At 43.5% G+C, this 14919-nt stretch overlaps 1 protein-coding gene across 11 annotated transcripts in view; it reads left to right on the forward strand.

Annotated features, from left to right (window-relative positions):
• Positions 1–14919, forward strand: part of LOC308581527 (contactin-4) — a 527693-nt gene that overhangs the window by 380872 nt on the left and 131902 nt on the right. The window lies entirely within an intron of this gene.

The raw sequence follows: 14919 nt of genomic DNA on the forward strand, positions 1-14919 counted from the left end.
TACCTGAGGGAGGAAAGGAAGGCAAAAGTTCCCCCAGCCACCCACCCAAGCCAGCCAGCCAGCTAGCGCTCTCTCTCTCTCTCCCTCTCTCTCTCTCTCTCCCCCCCCCCACCTGCATGTTGCCTGCAAGTCCCTAGACGCAGCAGCACGGGAGCACGGAGAGGAATTACGGTAGAAGGAAGGACGCTCTGCTTTCCCCTCTGCTTGCCTGGAGGGGAGGGGTTTTCTCTGCTCTTTGTTCCGTTTGAGCAAACACAGTAACGAAACAGAAGAGGGTGGACAGTAAGACCCTGAGGCAGAATGCAGGAAAGCAACAGCTTTCTCTCTCGGGAGGCTCGAACGCACGTGTGGCTGCCTGCAATTCAGTTTACCACACCGAGAATGAAGATAAACTGGTAAAATAAGGGGGCTGGGTTAAAGCTAAAGGGAAAACCTCAAAGATCCCTCAAGAACAAGGCAGGGGTTCAGGGCTCCCAAAGCCGAGCTGCAGCCTTAGAAGGGAAAAATGGGGCTTTCGGAGGTGGTTTTTACTGCCACGCTGCTTCCAATTTTTTAAAAGGCAAATTGCAGGAGAAGATGCAGCAGTCAGTCACTCTCTCACTCCCTCCAAGCACCCACGCTAGCGAACAAACACACAGGCAACCACACACTAGCAAACACACAGTCGCGCTGCAGAGTGGCCAAACCTCCTAGCAAGCACTTCCCTGGCTTCTCCTGACCGCAACGGAGACGACCCTCGAAGAAAATGTGTGATGCAGTCGGGCCAGTCGGCTCCAGGGACCACACATTCGCTCAATAACACGCATAGACATTTCCCCTTACTTTTTAGGAGAAAAAATCTGCGTGTTATAGAGGGAAAAATACGGTAATTCGTTCCAGAGCTCCGTTCTTAACCTGAAACTGTTCTTAACTGTTCTTAATCGGCACACGATTTCCGATCTCATCCTGGGGCAAAGTTCTCAACTCAAGGTAACTCTTCCAGGTTAGCAGAGTTTGTAACCTGAAACGTTTGTAACCTGAGGCGTTTGTAACTCAAGGTAACACTGTATTACTATCAAACGTGAGAGTAAAAGGCGACTCATTCATAGGACATTACAATCCCTAGGCATGTCTCATTGGAAGCAAGTCCCACTGTGTCCAATGGAATTTATTCCCTTGTCAGTGTGTTTAGGCTTGCAGCCTCACCTGTGCAATGCTTATGCGTGCTCATGGGAATTTGGGAAGAAATTAATGCTGCAACCCCAACAGAGGTAGAGGGGATATAGTTGGAAATAAAGTCTTTAAGCATGACAGCAGCCTTTTCCTTTTAATGACAGCTCAGAAACACCACTCCCTTTCTCTCTTTTCTCTGACACTACGATCCTCCACATCTACCCCCCGGCAGCCTCCTATGAGACCACCTGCTCCTCTACACCACTCTAGCAGCACCCTGAAGTTCTCGCTCCTTTGGCTTTGCTTGCAACATAGGGCGGATCTACACTCATGGTTTTTAATGTTAAGGAAGCGTTTTGATAATGTCCTACTTTTAATGTTCATAATGCTTTATTAGATTGTGGCACCAGGGGGGGGGGCGCTGCAGAGCAACCAGCAGTAGGGAGACAGTGTATTGATGGAAAAACAGAGGTAAGAAACACCTTATTTTACAAGTATGCCCTGTGACGTTTTAGAATGATATATCTAATATTCTTATAATGTTAAATAAAGGTAAAGGGACCCCTGACAGTGAGGTCCAGTTGTGGACGACTCTGGGGTTGTGGTGCTCATCTCACTTTACTGGCTGAGGGAGCTAGTGTACAACTTCTGGGTCATGTGGCCAGCATGACTAAGCCGCTTCTGGCGAACCAGAGCAGTGCATGCAAATGCCGTTTAGCTTCCCGCTGGAGCGGTACCTATTTATCTACTTGCACTTTGTGCTTTCGAACTGCTGGGTTGGCAGGAGCTGGGACCGAGCAACAGGAGCTCACCCCAATGTGGGGATTCGAACAACCGACCTTCTGATCGACAAGTCCAAGAGGCTCAGTGGTTTAGACCACAGCACCACCCGCGTCCCTAGCATATTGTTAAATAGGTCAATGTAATGTAAATACATCCATAGTGACACCTGGAATGAGGGATGGAAGAGGGCCCATCCCCTTCTACACCGCACATCTCCTAGCACAGGCAACATAGGCAGCTCTTCTTCCAGCTTCCTAGTTGCCAGGCAGTTGATGTTGCCTTTAACAGCTGACCAGCTTCTTATACTGTGAGCCTGGTTAATAGAAAGCAGTCTTATACTGTGTCAGACCCTTCGTCCTTCTAGAGTTGCCATATGTCCTCTTTTTCATGGGTAGGTAAAATGAGAGTTGTCATAGCGCTCCATCGTTAAAAAGTAGAAGTTGGCAAATGTGTCCTCCCTTTTGCTCCTCAAAATATGGCAACCCTAATAATGCCTACACTGACGTGGGAAGGAACCTGGGACCCTCTCTGTTCAAAGCAGATGGCTCTACCATGGACCTGTGCCCTTTCATTTGATGGAATGCAGGGCTAGAGCTCAGTGGTAGACTATCTCCTTTCATAGGCACCAACTACTATGTGCTGAGGAATCTTCTTTATATTGTTTAACAGGGGGCTCAGCCCCCTCCCCCCAATACTGAGGAGGCTGAGCACTAAGTGGAGGGCTGGCCACGCCACCCTGCTGCCACTACTGCTGCCTCTACCTCCCTCCGCTGCTTCCACAAGGCCCTCTACAGAAATGGCTGTGGCTCTGCAAGCGGCTAGCCCTCCCATGGCCAGAGAGCCCTGCTGCAGCTCCCACTCTGGCCATGACAGCCTCAGCCAGGCAGCAGCCTGGCTGGCAGGAGGCTCACCCAGTCTGCTGCCAGGCTTGGTGGGCTGGGCTAGGCTCTTGGCCTGCTCCCAGCTTTGCATTTGTGTGTGTGTATGCCACGCGTGTTATGTCACAGGCATGCATCGCAGCACTCAGCCCTTCCAGTGTTGGACCCAAGGTGGCACCTCTGTCTCATTTGATTAATAGTGCTGCACTTCTAATGAAAATACTTAGCGTTTACACAATGCCTAAAAACATTCCGCACACATCTTATCACACAACCTTTGTGGCCGGTGTGTGTGGGGGGGGCGTCCCTAACGCCACCTAGTGAGATCACAAACAGGGGGCAAGGTTTGAATGAAGGGCCTTAAAATTCATAGCACTGTCTCTTAGCCACAATCCTATGCCGACTTCCACAGTCTTCTAATTGTTCTATTATGGGCAGCAAATCACCTTTTGTTTTCCATAACTAACAGAATTCATACGTACTTGATTCAAACCAAACTCATCTGGCTGCTTCCTTCTGACACCCCTGAGACAGGTTTGGGTTTAGCTGCCATAAATATAGAAACAGTGGGGTTTCAGTCTTGCAGTATCTCCTCCTGTCATAGATAGGAGCTGCGGCTGATTTTTCTCCCCTAAGGCAATTTAAGTTAAAAATGTGCTGAAATTCCCAATAGCATGTTGGGGTAATCATTAATGTTTACAGTTGCTATAGCAACTATGATAGCTAGCAATTGACTGGGAAGGGAACCTGTTTGTAGGAGATAAGCCGGGGCAATTATTGAACAGCTGTCAAATCTTTAACAGTTTTAAAGATAGAGGAGGCTTGGAGAGAGTGGAGAGACAGCTGATTTCAATGTGCCACCCTACAGTGGTCCAAAATACAATGGCGGTGCCTTTATTTAAAAAAAGAATTAATTAGTAGAGAGTGCGCTTCTCTCGCATTCATTGATGCAAGCCTATAATGTCTAGCATGAGGAGTGGGTAATGTGATTAATATTATAGGTCATCATAATCTTTAGCAATATTTGTTAGGTTTAATTTATAGGTTAAGCACTGTTGTGTGATAAGCTGTTGCAGGTTGCAATTCATAGAATAGACGGCATCAGCTTTGGGGAGGCCAAAGTCAGCTGACCTTTTATGGGCAAGGCTAAGGGCCTGATTGTCCTATGGCCAGCGCTCTGAGGTAAGCATCTCAGAGTAAGTGTGGACGAAGTATACTAGTAGAAGTTTACTTTAAAAAAAATAAATGGACAAATGGGGTGGGTGGGAGCTTGAAGGACCTTAAAAACATGTGAGTAGTTTTGGGTTTGTTTTTTAATGCAAACCAAATTCCTGCTAGCACTTCCTGTGGCGCTTCAGAAATTATTGTGCTGCAGTTCTGATCATTATGCTGTTTGATTGTGGAATGGACTCCCTCAGAAGGTGGTGGACTCTCCCTCATTGGTGGTTTTTAAGCAGAAGTGGGATAGCCACCTGTCATAGATGCTTTAGTTGAGATTCCTGCATTGCAAGGGGTTAGACTAGATGACTCTCAGGGTCCCTTCCAATTCTACAGTTGAGGCTGATGGGAAGTGGCGTGCTATCAGAACCCACCAATGTAGCTGGTTTATCCCAACCACACAAGCTCATGCATAGGAAGTCCCTGTATAGCTGAACGTCTTAAAGTCTATCTAATTGAGCATTGTTTCCGGATATTTGGAAACAGGGAGAAAAGTATTTCTACAAATGTAATTACTTTTTAGCACATGAAGCTATTCTTCTGTGAATGTAATTTTGATGATGATGATTTGCACTTCACTTTCAATATCCTCCCTAAGAAAGAAAAAATGAGAATCAACTTCCATGGGCTTCTCGTGTCATATTCCACGAAGGAGAAAGGCAAGGCGTGTAGTTTGGCGAATTCAGTTTGTTCTGCTAAATTATTTATTGTATATTTAAGAGCATTAATTTTTTGTTTAAAAGAAAAGTTTTTAGACGCCGGGAACAGCTCTTGCGTGATTTGTGAAGAAAGAAATGAGCTAAGCAAGATCACAGCAAATATTATACATAATGAATAATTTAAGTTATTATGCACTCCCACCATAATATCCACAAGAGAGATAAAGATGAGGAAACTGTGGGGCTCTCAGGAGTCTAGAGAAATGCATCCCTCAGCTGAAAAGTAGCTATCCAGACTGGAGATAAACAGGAAAAGATGCTTTCTGAACTACATTGATCACAGCTAAAATGCTTCAGTTTACAGGGCAGAAACACTAACCAAGGCATTTGCGTGGACAGGCGGAGTCCCCAGATCCTGCACGGTCCCCCCGTCATGTGAATAACGACTCAAGACAATGTGCTATGGGATTAAATTGGCCACAACTTTATTAAATTTCAAATGTGGGTAGACCTTGGCTCAGGCATTGGGCGTTCTCCCTCCCCGGTCCCCAGCCGGGGACCTAGGGAGCATCAGGGTTATCCAGTGTGTGTGGGGGGGATGGGCCGGCTCTGGAGAACATATGTTCAAGCAGAGATGGCCGCCCCCGTAACGCCGCCGCCGCAGGAGGGAGCAATGACGACCTTTTGGTGTACGGCCAAAGCCTCCCTTCAGAAAACCCCTTTAACGGGGAACCCTGGTATCGCCGCCGCAAGAGGAAGATGGACAAAAGGATTCCGCCCAAGGCCTGATACCGCCAAAGTTGTGACGTTTTGCTACGGGAAAGGCGAAACCTGCCAATGCAGGGAAATTCCTTTCCGGCCCTTTAACAGCGACCTTAACGTAGCAGCGCTCGCATACCTGTGAAGGAAAGTTAACCTGCAAAACCTGTGAAGAAAAGTTAACCTGCAAAATAAGACCTTAACTGAGGGTGGGTAGGGTGGGAGAAGCTCTGGAGCCAAGTGAGGATACCTAGGTAAGATCCTCCCTCTATTGTGTGGGCAGGTAATCCCTCCCCTACCTGGCCTGGTCTCCTTGGCAACGCTTCCCCCAGGTGGGGTTGGACAACTGACTGAGGTAGGTGGAGACCTCCAGGTATCCCACCTGAGGGAAGGCAAAGCCAAGCCTATGCTGTTGGAGCCGCTCCAGATCTAGGGGCTGCACGCGTCCACGCAAAGGGCGCCCCCCGTTTTAAGCGGGGAGCGGTCATTCCATCAAAGCTGACCAGTGACCACATATAGTGTTCCTAAAATATTTTGCCCTGGCAGCAGTTGTGCCAATGAAATCCTTATTTTTTGCTGCCGCCTCATCTGTCATCTAGTGAAGCTTTTTCTGGCTGATGAATATCCTAGTGGATCCTGCCAGTCTCTGTCTAGAGACAAAGGATGTAGACAGACAGCCATTATAAAGTACTGTGGAAGTGATTTGAACACACATTACACCTGGGCTTTGGAATGCGGCCACCTTGTCTTCTTCAAACCACTTCCACCACACTTTACAATGTCTTCACCCGGAGACATCTAATGCCCTATGTGATGGGTTTGCAGTGCAATATGCAGACAAGACTGCCAATATTCAATTCAATTTGTGGTCTGCCCTTTCACATTCAGAGCTTGAGATGTTGGAAGACCAGTCCTCCCCTGTTTCTTTCCATTGGCCTGACTCACACTTACATTGTTCTGTGTCATTGTCGGGATACATGCAGACACAGATCACCTGCAAGTCACTGTTTCCAAACAACAATAACATAATTATTTTGTTTGTGTCTGCTCGTGAATCGCAGCCCAAACCTTTACACGCTTACTTGGAAATATGCACACAGGAATGCTTAGAAGTGCCCGATGTGACTTACTCCCAAGTATTTACCATATTTTTCCATCTATAAGACGCCCCCATGTATAAGATGCCCCCTATTTTTGGGGACTCAGATTTAAGAAAATGGGGGGTGCATCCGTGTATAAGACTCCCCTAATTTTTGATATATTTTTAAGGGGGGAAACCTAGTCTTATACACAGAAAAATATGGTATTTTTAGAATTGCATCTTTAGACATGATCATGCTGCTTGAATTTCTAAACAGATACGTGGCCACTTCCGAAACAGCTTGGGGCCAGGTGACCTGGAAGATTGTCTTCTCCCATAAATACCTGCCAAAACCCTAAGTTTAGCGAAGTTTCAGGGTCCTTGTATTCATATACAAAGCCCTGACTTAGATCCAAGCTACCTTAGGGATCTCACGAACCCTTATATCCCAGCTCAGTTATTCCCCAAGTATAATTTGTGTGGTGAGTCATTATGTTGTTGCTGTTGCTATAAAAACCTGGTAGTCAGAAGCCATTGCCATTCTACTGCAGATCACCCAGAGATCTATGCCTACCCTTGTTATATATGCTGTTGTAATGATTTTGATGGTGTAACTTGATGCAATCTAGGACTTTAGTGGGACTATTTGGGAGGATGTAGTTTCGTAGACTTTTTTTTTTTTTTTTTTGCAAATGCCTGAAAGTTGACAGATAGTTATTTCATTGTGCTTTGGGCCCCTTGTCGCTTCTTTTTTTCCTCTCTCTCTCTTTTTTAATACTCAAACAAAATGGATTGTGGTGTAAGGATATAAAAGTGAAGAATAGCAGCACTTGACAGAGAGGGGGGAAAAGTGAATGCTATGAAAGCTGTCTAGAATGTATACAATATGTCCCGTTGCTGCTAGGGAATGCAGGCAAAATTCCAGCTCCTTTTAGTTTGTTAGGTAAGTCTCCATGGAAATTACTATGGAAATTTACAAGTAGATGCGTTAAATACAGTGCTAAGAGACTGTCTTCCATTCTCCATGGCTGGAAGATTTGAATATAAATCTAGCACTGGTCTGTTCGATTTGGCCTCCTTGAGGCATTGTCCTGACAGCCTGCTGCACAGTGCATGGTGCTCTATCACAACCTGCCATGTGTTTTGTAATGTGGATAGCAGTAATGCATTTTTATGTGGTTCCTACAGTGTAGAAATCATCACTTAATCAGGGCAAATGCTGTTATATGTCCACTGCCTATGGTGCACGGCAATAGAGGTGCTGCGCATATCTGTCTACACAAAGAGAGTTACACTCTTATCAACTGTAATCACAACAATTATGTTGCTTAAAGCAAACAAGAGCAACAACAGCGTTAACTTGGGGAGGTGGGACAAGTGCCACCCCCCTCCCCGGACTATTAATCTAGGACACTAAACACTGCAAGGAAATGTTGTAACAAAACACTGACGTTTTAGCTATGAATTCTTCCCCCTCCATTTCAGGAAAATCGTTGGAAGGTAAAGATAACTAGCAACTCCATAAATTTACTTGTGTCCTTGCTCCTTCATCCATAGTGAGCAAAGGAAACTTGCAAAATCTGCTTCTATTCCATTAATAATAGATAATATGAGAGAAGAAAATGAATACCTTATAGCCAGTCTTCTTTCCCATGCCTCCATGTGGAGTGTCTACAAGGAATCCTTTATGTAGACCTTATTTTCCATCCATGATGATTTAAGTGAAGCACACCTCCCAAGAAGCTGTTGGAGTATATAGCTTTAAATACCTGTCAAAACTCCATCTGCTCTCCAAGTACTGTGAAGCTGGGGAGGTTCAGAGGTCCGAAGAAGCAGAATTTAACAGAGCTAGTGAAGGGGAAGTTGATCCTTTAAATCAAACATTTCAGTTTATCTCCAAAAGAAAGGTGTGTGCTGAGACTTAGTTTTGCCATCACAATCGCTATGAAGTATAAGAGAGGACTCCATGTGTGGCAACTTAGTGACATGGAGTCCCTCTGTTGCCAAACGCCCAAATAATTGACTTGTCTACTCTAGTGGGCTCTCCTATCTGTTGTGATACCAATGACATACTTGTTACAGTGGCCTAAAGCTCTGGCAGTGGCACGGTGTGAAAAGAGGCAAGTTGTGGTGGATTGAGTGGAAACTTGGATCCTCCGACCGTTCATTATCTGCACCATCCCTGGAGCGTAAATATTTTCTCTCCTATTGTGGGAGTTAAGAGGAGGGGTAGTACTTCTGGTGGGGGACACGTTCTGCTCCTTCTGGGATAGTTTGTCACCCTTGGTCCCCACCCTGCACTTAGCTCTCACCTGTGGCTCCTAGAAGCTGTCAGCATGTGATAGTAGCCACACCTTGCGAACAGCTTCGACTTGCCAGCTAAACTAGGTGAGGGTAGCTGTTGGGTCTCAAACCCTCAGTGCAGGTTGATATCTAGTCCTTGTGCGTACAATCCCCTGTACGCAGGAGAACTGTGACATACATCCAGTGGAGCTGTATGCACACTGAGCAGAGTTACGCAAGAAGCAAGGCTGTGTAGGCATGTGGCATCACAAAATTTATTAATTTACAGCAAATCAAAACAACAAAACATGGCTGGTGTGAGCAGTGTCTCTCACACACGTCTTCTCTGTCCAAAAGCAGAGAACAAAGGGCAGAAAAACAAAAGCACACAGAACGGAAGTTCTCTTGTCTGAGTTTCCGTTCCCCCACTTCCAGCAGTATGGAATGTAAATAAGGATCACATGATCCATCAGTGAGAGAATGAAATACTGACAGTCCTGGAGGAAGAAATCCTCAAGTAAAGTCCCTGAACGCTGAAGCTGTATACTCAAAGCATTGTATGTCTGTTTAGAATCTTCAGAGATTTTGCCATGGCAAGCCTTGAAACTATTTTTCTGCAGCAGTGCTACAATAGGTGTGTATAAGAATCAGGCTGGCTTTTTTATGTATTCCATAAACAGAAGTTGCTGTGTTGTCAGTACAGTTTTGAAGTTGCAACCATCTGTACTCCTTGGGGAAGCCCATATATGGTTGGGTGATACAGAACAAACCTCCCAACCTGGTTCTTAGAACAAATCTGTGAGAGGGTATTTATCTTTTTTCAGTCCATGGTTATTCATATCATAAATTAATAAAATATTTCAACAGCACTGGGCCTTCTAGGACCTGGCATTGCAGAACAAATTCCTTTTGTATTATAGACAAAGGGAGAAAGGAGAAAAAGTAGCCTCTGCACACTTAAGGCAATCAGGCATTATTCAAGGCTGATGATTGGCAGGTACAGAATAGGGTCGACTGATTTACATCTATGGTTTTTCTATGCTTCATCTTAACATTTCATATTTTATAAAGCTAAAACTTTCTCAGTTTAAGAGGGTATCATTTTTTCCCCACTCACTGGGGGTAAAATACTGAGGGATGATAAACTACAGATTGAAGGTGTTATTAATGAGCTGATTTATCTTTTTTGCTTCAAGAGACCTTGTAAAACCCAAAATTGCATATTGCAATATTCCATTTTTAATAAAAGTTATGAATGTCCCATTTTTGTTGGTGGTATTAATTTTTACATTTTGAGTCTTCCATTTAGCTTTATAGTGAATTTAATCATGGTGTTTTAATAGCTTTTCATATCATCACAGTCCTTTTAAATTTGCTTAGTTTTATGGAAAATGTGTTATTTTACTACATGTTATAAAATGGTGGGGAAAGAGTACACAGGTGGTATTCGACTAAGTTTTACTCAGAGTAGATGTAGCTTAGTAATGTTAATTAATTTCCGCCGATCTATTCTGAGGAAAATATAGCTGAGTACCACCCCATGTGTGAACTAGTTTTGTTAAGAAAGAATAGTAAAAGAATATAAGAGACTCACAAGTATCTGAGAACATTACTGTGACAAACCATCTATTTAAAATTATATCTTAGGTTAGATATTTCCTTCTCCATTCATTGCACGTCACAAGTGAAACCAGTTGTTTCAGAATTCAGATTTACTTTCTTTAAAATAGAAACTTCAATTTATGCAGAAATACGCTGCAGTTACTGTTTGAGGAGTATATTCAGAGGCCCTACATTCAACTGAATGCAGATTTTCATCTTTTAATTTTAAAAATGATGAAATCTAAGTTGCTACAGCCAACCAAATCTATACCTGTCTTTGTACCATGTTTGGGTATAAGATTTATAAAAAGGAGCGGGTGCCCAGTGAGAAAGTTAGACTCAAAGGAAAGAAGCAAAGATAAGAGAGAAATCTTTAATTTATTTAATAGTGTCAGTCCTTAAAGTGGTCCTTTAGAATATCATTGCGCACACACACACACACACACACACACGTGTATAATAAATCTATATGATTCTAATCCCCCTTGAGCATCAGGCCTCTTGATTGCAAGGACGCTCAGATGTAATCTGAGTCTTAGACTGAAAAGTTTCCCGAGCTGTGTCCTAAATGGTGTTGGACCAAATTACTTAAAGCCTGTGCCTATGAACTTGCCAGATAAGTGTAATTAGCTGCAGAGGAGCTTCTCATGGACTTGCCTGGAAGGGAATTTAGTTGGGTTTATTGCAATAGACAAGTGAGGTCTTTTCAGTGGTGGCCGCACAATTGTGAAACTTCCTCCATTGGCAAATACAACTGCCCCCCTCCTTGTTGTGGTTTAGACAGTCATTGTAAACATCTTTCTTTCATTTTGTTTTTAACGGAGAATGTGATTTTACTTAGTGGCCTGTTTTACAGAGCAATCCAAGCCCCTCATATTCCAGGTTGTGGGGTGAGATCGGGTGGTGATATTAGGTTGAGGTGTCCCTCTGTCCAGCTCTCCTGGCTTAGTCAGCCTACCACCAGTGGCTGAATGAGTGGGGTGGTAGGAGCCCTGCTGCTGGGATCTGCACTGGCAGGACTAAGTAGAAAAGCTCCAAAAGGAGGTATTTGGGGGGGGGGCACTGTACCAGCTCAGGATCTGCTGGATACCAAGCTGGTCTGACTGCCAGTGTGCTATTGCATGGTGCCTGAGTTAGATCAATGGTCTGTCTAATTCAGTATTGTCTGCACTGGCTCTCCTGGGTTTCAGACTGAAAGAATTCACCAGCCCTATCTGGAGATGGCAGCTATGGAACCTGGAGAACTCTCCTTGCAAAGCAGATGCTCTGTTATTGAGCTACAGCCCTTCACCAAAGGAATCTGTAGAGTTGTATTTCGTTTCATCCATAGCATTGTCACCATCTTTCCTCTTTGCCAGATTTCAAATGCTTGGATAGTTCAGGTTTCCCTCAGAGAGCCTGAGGGTCATTAGGGAATTTCACATGTTTCATATCCGTGTCATCTCTGCTTTGTCGCCCCAGAGCTTTAGAGCAGGTTTTAATACCCTGCGTCCTTGTGCACAAAGAGTTTAACTCTTTGACAAAATCTGCTTTCCTTTTTTCGTGTTACAGGAAGCTTAGCGGAGTACCCAGGGCATGTAAAGAAAGACTCACAATGAGGTATCTAGGGCAAACCAATTCCCTTTGGTCAGTGAAATGTCCATACACAAGAGTACATGCTGCATTCAGCACGTGTGTGAAAAATTCTAGTCTGCCCATATGATTTTATCAGGTGGGGTCCAGCATTGTTCTGTGAATGGAAGGCGCTCTTGTGAACAGAAGAAAAGTTGCGCTTGCGTGAAGGAGCTGAAGGGAAGCACTTCTGGTTCATGCAGCTACAATGTTCAGGGAGAAACAGCCCATTAACTGTTAAAGTGATAATTTAAATATTAATGGGATAGTAGAGAACTAACTAGAATAGTAATCAGATTAAAATTCAGGTGTTAAGCAGGTACTTGTGTTTAATCACTAAGCAAAGTCTATGATAGTGAACAGCTGAAAAAGGAAGTTATTTGGGTTTTATTCAGCATAGCACTATGTCAGGTTCTTGTCTGTGCAAGGATTACCACTAGCACAGTGGGACTTTTGCCCCCTTTCCTTCCTCCCAATCCCCCTTAATTCTGTTCTAGGAGTTCACCCCAACCTCCAGAGCAGATTTGGGGAGGATGAAAGCCATGGAGGACCACCAACGATGACTCCCTTGAATATCTTAATGATTGAGCAGAGATATGAGTGATCAGGCTGTCTTTAATGTATCCTGGGTCCAAGAGGTCAATTAATACAAGAACCTTCAACTTGGCCCAGTAATGTATGGGCAGCCTGTGCAAACTTTTAACCTCTGGTGGTATGTGCTGACTGTAATCTGACCCTACCACCAGCCTAGCTGCAGCCTTTTGCACCATCTGGACCAAGAATAACCCCTCATAGAGCACATTACAGTAATCAGGTCTTGAGGTTACCAGTGCATGAAACACTGACCAGGCTATCCCCATTCAAGAATAGCCATAGTTGTGGGAGCCACCAAAGGCATTCCTAGTCACAGAGGCTACCTGAGCCTGAAGTGACAAAAGATGGATCCAGGAGCACCTCCAAACTATGAGCCTGTTCTTTCAGAGAGAGTGCAACCCCACCAAGAACAGACAAATGCCCTATATCAAGTCAGTTTGGCAAATGATGATCTGCCCAACGTCGCCTAGTGATCTTGAGGCTAAGCAGGTTTCATTAGCCTTGTTGCATACCACACCTTGTTGCATTCCTTAAGCTCAGGAGTTGGTGGGCTAATCCAAACAATGCTGCCCACCTGTTAATCACATGACATCAGGTCATTCAACTTCAGGTCATTATTGTTCATTTTTTAATTTTTATTTTTATTTAGTGCTTAAACTGTTGGAAAAGTAATAAATATTATTTTTTTTAAAAAAAAAGTTTACCTGTCCTGTGTCTGATATCATTTATTGTTAGTTGATTGCCAGGTAGGTGTGGTTTGGATCAAACCGTATCACAGACAAAATGGGGAGCCCTAATTAGACCCATAGACCAGAAGTTTACCTGTTAGTAATTGAACTATAGGCTACAGGGATTGAACCAGGGATATTGTAAATGGAAGGGTACAGTCTAGCAGTGAGCCTTGGCTCTTCCCCATAATTATTATAGTTTTGAATGTAGAATTTGAATTCTAAAACATAGGACTAGAAGGAAGGATTAGTTAAATATACATACCACTTAAATGTTCAAAGATTAGGGTAAGGAAAATTAACAGATAGATGACAAGAATGCTACATTGTATGAGTGAATAACTAATCTAGTTATTATGAAGATACACAAATGCTCTCTCATGAATGAGACAGCTACTTCCAACAAGCACCCTTTCTGCTACACACACACACACACACACACACACACTCACTCTATTAGGCTAAAATTCCCAGATTTTTTCATGAAATTTTACTTCACATCTGGCGCTGTCTATCTGAAAAGCCATAAATTGCTTTGCTGCTGTGCTTGCATCCTCAGCGCTGGCAGACACCTTGTTGTTATAAGTTCTAATAGTATTTCAGTTGCTCGCCAGACTAGCCAAAAGCCATTTCATGCTGTATTTTAAGTGTCTGTTTACTCAGTTGTTACAAATTGCCTATGGGACAGGAACTGCCTGTCACTTCCAGAGCAATTAGCATGTGAAGCCTTATCAGAAGAAATCCGTCAAGTTTGAACAGACACAAATAGCACATGGGAATCTCTAAGGAAATCAAAATGAGTATTTTGCAGCATATATTTACATGCTGCTGTTACTGCTTTCAGTCATAACTTATATGTTTCTGTATTCCTGTAGATGGATAGAATAATATAAATAGCCATCATTTTGGTACCCTTGTTCCGTACAGATTATACAGTACTGAGGAAAATATTTTGGGCTAATGCTTTTAAAAATACTATATTTTTAAAAATAATGTTTTAGAAAAGAATAAGGCGGGTTACTTGGTTGGTTCGGTTTATTGGTTTTTTTTAAAAAAAACACCAGTGCAGTGTTGTGGTAGCAGAGGCAAAAGAAAACCATTTATAAAATTTCAGTTAGGCCAACACTATTCACAAATTGAGCATGTTAACTTTGACAATTCTTTTGACAGTTCTTTTAACAATTCCAGATTATCACATCAGATTTAGAATGATTTGCTCTAATCGACAGCATTGATGGCCACCCCAATTCTTTTTAAAAGAACACCCTTAAAACTAAGCGTTTCCATGAGGAAGTTCTTGCAACGTTAATCCATATGGTGTGTGCACTTATCACCTCCTGCATCAGTCACCATGCGCTGAGTCACGATTACAGCAGATCTTGTTTTATCATCTTGATAAAAACTCTAAAACAGAAATGTAGATGAGAGGTGATAAAGCACAATGATCGGCAGTGACTCACTATGCTGCACATGGGGGATGCTCTCAGTGTGAACATGTAAATCCACTCCCTCAAGTATCTTGCGCTCTGTTTACTGTGGTGCCAAGGCCATGCTTCAACTTTGCATTTCAG

Source organism: Podarcis bocagei (genome assembly GCF_964188305.1).
Source record: "Podarcis bocagei genome assembly, chromosome: 2".
NCBI lineage: Eukaryota > Metazoa > Chordata > Lepidosauria > Squamata > Lacertidae > Podarcis > Podarcis bocagei.